This window comes from Cajanus cajan, chromosome 7 (genome assembly GCF_000230855.2).
Source record: "Cajanus cajan strain Asha chromosome 7, NIPB_CcT2T_4, whole genome shotgun sequence".
Taxonomy (NCBI): Eukaryota; Viridiplantae; Streptophyta; class Magnoliopsida; order Fabales; family Fabaceae; genus Cajanus; species Cajanus cajan.
The window spans coordinates 17,358,962-17,365,137 of record NC_138523.1 but is presented as its reverse complement, the minus strand read 5'-3'; positions in this window follow the sequence as shown (position 1 = coordinate 17,365,137).

Genomic DNA, 6,176 nt, shown 5'->3' with positions numbered 1-6,176 from the left:
CGGATTGTTTTGGTCAGTTTTGACGTCTATAAATAGTATACTCGGGCACTTCTCCTAAGGCTAGGAAAAATTCATCTAGGAAGTCTCATATAGCTCGATATTTCTCTCTCTCCTTCCTCCTGTATTTCTTGAGATTTTTTTAGGTACATTGTAATGTGTTAGGTAGCCAAAAAGAATCTAAGAGTCTCCATATTTGAAGATTCAATAAAGCTCGACTAAGAGGTATTTCATTCAATATTCCTCTCCCTTTCTTACTTCTTTTACTTTAATAAATATTGTTCTAAATAAAAATAATCATGTAGACGTTGTAGGATAAACTGTGTAATTTAAATTTCAAGTATGTAAATAACCATTAATAAAAGTGGATCTAATATTTAAACCATTAAATTTTCATTATGTCAACTTCGTCATAGGGTATCGATTTAGGGCGTTGTAGGGATGTCTAAAACTTTCCCTACACGTAACTGACCCTCGAACCCAATTTTGGTTATCAAGGCCATTATTGAATTTTCAAAAACTTTTCTTTTTCCAATGTTTTGAGTAAAATATTGGTGGCGACTCCTATGAACCATCTTTCAAAAACCATTAATTGAGGATTAGTCTGGTTTCCAGGCATTACTTAATTGGTGAGATTTTCAAAAAGGTATTCCAAACCATTAGTCGTAAGATCAGAATTTTTTGGATTACGACAAATGACGACTCCATTGGGGACGTTTAAAAAGGGTCAAGCCCAAATAATGATGAAGTTAGCAAAATAAGAATAATAGTTTAAATATCTTTTCCCCTTTACTTTGTTTGTTTTACTTGTTTGGCTTTGATACCTGTTTGTTTGCTTAAATTCCGCACCTATTTGAAATAACAACTCTACACAAATCATAGCACACAACAGTTCCCTTTATACTCGAGGGCTTGAGCGCGTAAACATAGGGAATGGTTGACGTACGACCAACCCAAGTATGGCCTTAGAACTTGCAAGCCTTGTTAAAAATCACACTCGAGGTGATAACCGATTACTCTAGCTTGAAATACTGTGATAAACCTCAGAGTTTGCCAGTGAGGGTGACAGAGGTACTGGGTCCCTATAATGGGGGCACCTTGAGAGTCTTAAATACTAGTGAGATTAGAACTGTCCTATACCACGCACTTTTCTTGACAGGGACCACAAACCAAGGATTTAGAGTGTACATTTGTTTGAGCATATGTGTGCTGCATCTGTTGTATTTTTTCTGCTCATTTCAAATAGATAAGAATTATAGGAAAACAAATAGATATTAATAAAAAAAAACTAACACCTTTCTCTATAACCTAACCCTAAAAGCATCATATAGGATAGTTTATTTAAAAAAACAAAAAAAAAATAGCAAAAAAAAGTCATGCATCACAACCCTTAGTAAAAAAATGATAAAGTTTAGGCAAAAATAAATATCATGCATCTCTTAGGTTAGCATATACATTCATTAGAAATGGAAGGCATAGACAAGATCTTTGAGAAAGGAGAACATTCTAAACTACAAGAATCGTCAGGCCATGATCCTTTATACTAGGAAAGTCTAGCCAGACTTTGGAACTATCATCATTTTCTTGGAAAAAGACAAGGTCTACATCTTCTTAAACTTCTTCCAACCTTGAGGGATTCCATACTTAGAATAAATTGGAGTCATTCAAAATTTTGAAAAGAAGATACGCAAAAGAATCGGAGCAAAAAAAATGAAAACAGATCGCTTCATAAGGACACCGTTAGGGGATGAAACAAGAAGAACTCTACCTAAGCACGAGGAAATCATCACTCCCAATTGCATTTATCTTCTACAAATCACCAATCTTACCAACAAGACTGAGCATTTTGGTAATCATCAAAGCAAAAATGGAAGCAAAAACCTCATTTTTATTGATGGTTGACTTTGATGAAGATACTAAGAACGAAGAAGAACCTAAAAATCCAAGAAGAATTGAAGGTCAAAAATCACATGTTGACAAATAAGAAGACGTCTTTATATCAAGCACAAGTTTCTCTAGATTGTTGTCAAAATGTACTGAAAAGTCTTGTACAAAGAATGTTCTTTAAACAAACAAATCAATGAGAACGATAGTTGTTGAATTTCTCAATTGTCTTTGCATCCTATTGTACACTTCATATAGATAACACACCTTCCTTGTAAATAATAAATAAAAATAAAAAGGGAAATTGATGTGAATCCAGCCGGGTAAAATTGAAGACTAACAAGCCCAAAGTCATATGATAAAGAAGAAGGATTAATGGGCTGAAATTAAGTAGTTTGGGGTGAATAATTAAATAAGTCCATTATCTTATTTTTTTAATGTAATTTTCGTTTTATTTTATTTTATTAAATAAATCTGATGGTTTCCTTGCCTTTTAGGTTGCTAAGGGGAAATAAATGCTAGTGGGAATTAGTGGGAATTTATTGCTTAGTTAGTGGGCTAGTGAGAGTCAATATTAAGTGTTAGTGGAAATTTATGTCATCTTGCCCATCTAAGCTTATAAATAGGAACCTTTTGTAAAAATTTTAGACGAAGAAGAGAGAATGAATTATTCAGAATATGGATATTTTTCCAATTGAGAGGATTTTCTCTCTCTAGGTTCTTAGGAACTACTTTTGATTCTTATCCTTGAATTTCCTAATTCAAAGTGGCGAATCTTCCTCAACTTATCAATCTTTATGGATTGTGGATTTGTTCTTCCATTTCTTACCTCAATCCATATTTTTTTCTTTTACTTCCTTAATTATGAGCTTTCAAACCTAGATAGATCCGTAAAATGAATCCATCCCTCTAGGTTCACATCATTTGGCATCAGAGCTTCGGCTTTGGTTTTGGAATGGAAATGGAAATTTACTATATAAGATGTTTGGTTGACGACTCTCTGTTCTTGGTCGCAGTAGATGAATTCAATTTTAGAAATGTCGTGAGCAGTAGGGCGGTTGAGAAATTATGTCTGTCCACTACAAATGGACAAGCAATGATTAAATTCTCTATTGGAAAATAAGAAGATGAAGTTCTTTGTGATATTGCCCCCATGGAGACATGCCATATGTTATTAGGGAGGCCATGGCTGTATAATAAAATTATAAATCCTAAAAGACCTTCTATTTCTTTTGTGCATGGTGGACGAAGGATTAAGTTGATATGTCTATCATCCGATGCTGTACATGAGGATCAACTGAAATTGAAAATAAAGATAGAAAAAGAAAGAGAAGAGAAGATGAGAGCAGAATATGAGATACATAGAGAGGAAGATGACAACTCTAATGTTACATTTTCTTCTTTTGATGTGTCAAATTTACAGGAACAGGAGGACAAGTTTTCTTGTTTGAAGAAGCATGTCAACATCATTCCTAATGCACCTTTATACATTCAGCCCACCTTTCAAAATAAAATTCAAGAGACCTTGCACCTGGAAGATGAAGTTGATTTGTTGTTTGAAGTTACTATTTTCCAAAGTTACCACTTGAATGGGATTCAATTCCTATTCATTGAGTATGTTTGTGGTTATGAGTTTGAAGAGGTTTTATTTGTTTTGTTGATGATTAATAACTTACCAACAGGTGAAGCTAGAGATGGATACAAGCGAGATGTCTTCGACCTAGGCGGAAACATTCACGTTTCGGCAGTAGTTAGTGAATTAAATAAATTAGGAAATAAATAAAGTCTTAAGGTTCGAGACGAATCTTCTCAAAGAAGGAGGGTATGATGTGAATCTAGCCGGGTAAAATTGAAGACTAACAAGCCCAAAGTCATATGATAAAGAAGAAGGATTAATGGGCTAGAATTTAAGTAGTTTGGGGGTGAATAATTAAATAAGTCCATTATCTTATTTTTTTAATGTAATTTTCGTTTTATTTTATTTTATTAAATAAATATGATGGTTTCCTTGCCTTTTAGGTTGCTAAGGGGAAATAAATGCTAGTGGGAATTAGTGGGAATTTATTGCTTAGTTAGTGGGCTAGTGAAGAGTCAATATTAAGTGTTAGTGGAAATTTATGTCATCTTGCCCATCTAAGCTTATAAATAGGAACCTTTCGTAAAAAATTTAGACGAAGAAGAGAGAATGAATTATTCAGAATTTGGATATTTTTCCAATTGAGAGGATTTTCTCTCTCTAGGTTCTTAGGAACTACTTTTGATTCTTATCCTTGAATTTCCTAATTCAAAGTGGCGAATCTTCCTCAACTTATCAATCTTTAGGGATTGTGGCGTTGTTCTTCCATTTCTTACCTCAATCCATATTTTTTTCTTTTAATTCCTTAATTATGAGCTTTCAAACCTAGATAGATCCGTAAAATGAATCGATCCCTCTGGATTCATATCAGAAATCTAACCTATGCGCGTTAATAATGAAATTACTGGTAGTCAAGTGCAAACCCAACACATCAAATTGGGAAGCACTTAACTTAGAAACCAATAATTGCGCAAGAAGATGGGGGCATAACTCACCCAAATTGATGATTGAAGCACCGAGACTTCCTCATTTGGAAACGACAAGGTAGCGCCATGAATGTATGGAAATTCTTAATAACGAACTCATTAAATATCACTGGGATAGGTGGAATGATCAAGAATAGACGAATTCTTGTTCCTTAGGGAATTACAAATTGAGGAATAAAGGTTTTGGATGTTAAAAACCTGCTAGGACGAAAACCCGCAAAGGGTACCCTAGGCAAAATTTAGGGTAAGGAAAGAATCACGATAGGATACATCCTATGCAAAAGTTAGGGATGAAAGAATGAAATCAAAATAAAAATAATAATAAAAAAAACAATGCTTGCTCGAGTTGAAAATCGAAAGGCAGCTCGAGTGTTCCCTCTAAGAAGTAAAACTCCATAAAGGTTACTCCGAATCGCGAGCACCAAGCAAATGGAAGGTTGTTTATGAAATAATCAGATCAATCATGTCAGATCAACCATGCCTCTCTAAAGGGTCAACCTCTATCTACCTCTCTGTGTATGAATCACGAACTTGGGGCATGCCTAGGCCTTCGAGCTATGTTAAAGGGGTACGTGTAAATTGAAAGTACTACCTTTAACGCCATAACATTCTTCCATTTATCTTCTCCCTTTAAATGTTCACTCTCGGCCTCATCTGTTAACCCCTAATAGACAAGACGTATTTACGATAGAGACGGTACTCGATAATGACATGGAAAACAAAGGAATAATCACATGAATCCAAACATGACTTGGTTTAATAGAATAAGGCATCCCACACCTCAAAGAAATGCTGCAAAAATGAAAGTCCAGTAGGAAACCCACTAAGGGGGCTAAGCAAAAATTAGGGCATGATCCGCTAGGAGACCCACAAGAAAAACAGGTAACCTAGGCAAAATAAGGATCAAAAGAAAATGTCTGCTAGGGAACACATCTCAAGCAACCTATGCAAAAAATTAGGACGTCAAGGCAACAACCTAGATTGAAAACTGAAAGACGGCTTAGGAGGAATCATCTAACCAAAGTGCGAACCCGAGTCATCACTCCACTTTCCAAAAAGGCTAAAACACAATGATAACTTCCTTGTATCTAATACGTTTTGTTTCATAACCCTAAACACTAAAGCCTAGCTTGGTTAGCCATTCTTCTAAAAACCCTTTTGAAAAAAAAAATCCATTCTAACAGCCCCTTTTGAAAATAATAATAATAATAATAATAATAAATAAATAAAAATAAAAAATAATAATATACAAGCATCCCTTTCTTTCTCTTGACCCTTATGGCATTAAAACGGTACTGAAAAGATACATAAAAAATGCATAGTGAATACTCACAAAGGGAAGATCAAGACGCCCCTGAACGAAGTCTGGAGATGTTTGACTACACATGGACCAGATAATTAAGGAGCAACTAAAGCCTCAGGTCCCGTACCTGACATTCTTGCTGACACCCTACTTTTGGTTGACCTTTGGAACTAGAAGACATGAAAGAATATGAGATGCTACTGCCCAATGTTGTTTGTATGGGCATATACTCACTTCTACGTAGACGGTCATATGGTGATGGAATCATGCCAAGGCCAAGAACACCAAGAGGTGATATAATGAAGGACCCAAGAGGAATGGGTTAAATTTAAGGATCTTTCATATCATTTGTACATAGTAATTCTTGTATAGGTTCATTTTGCCTTTGTATTTGTGAGGCACTTTCTTTCCTTTGATATATGAAATTCTT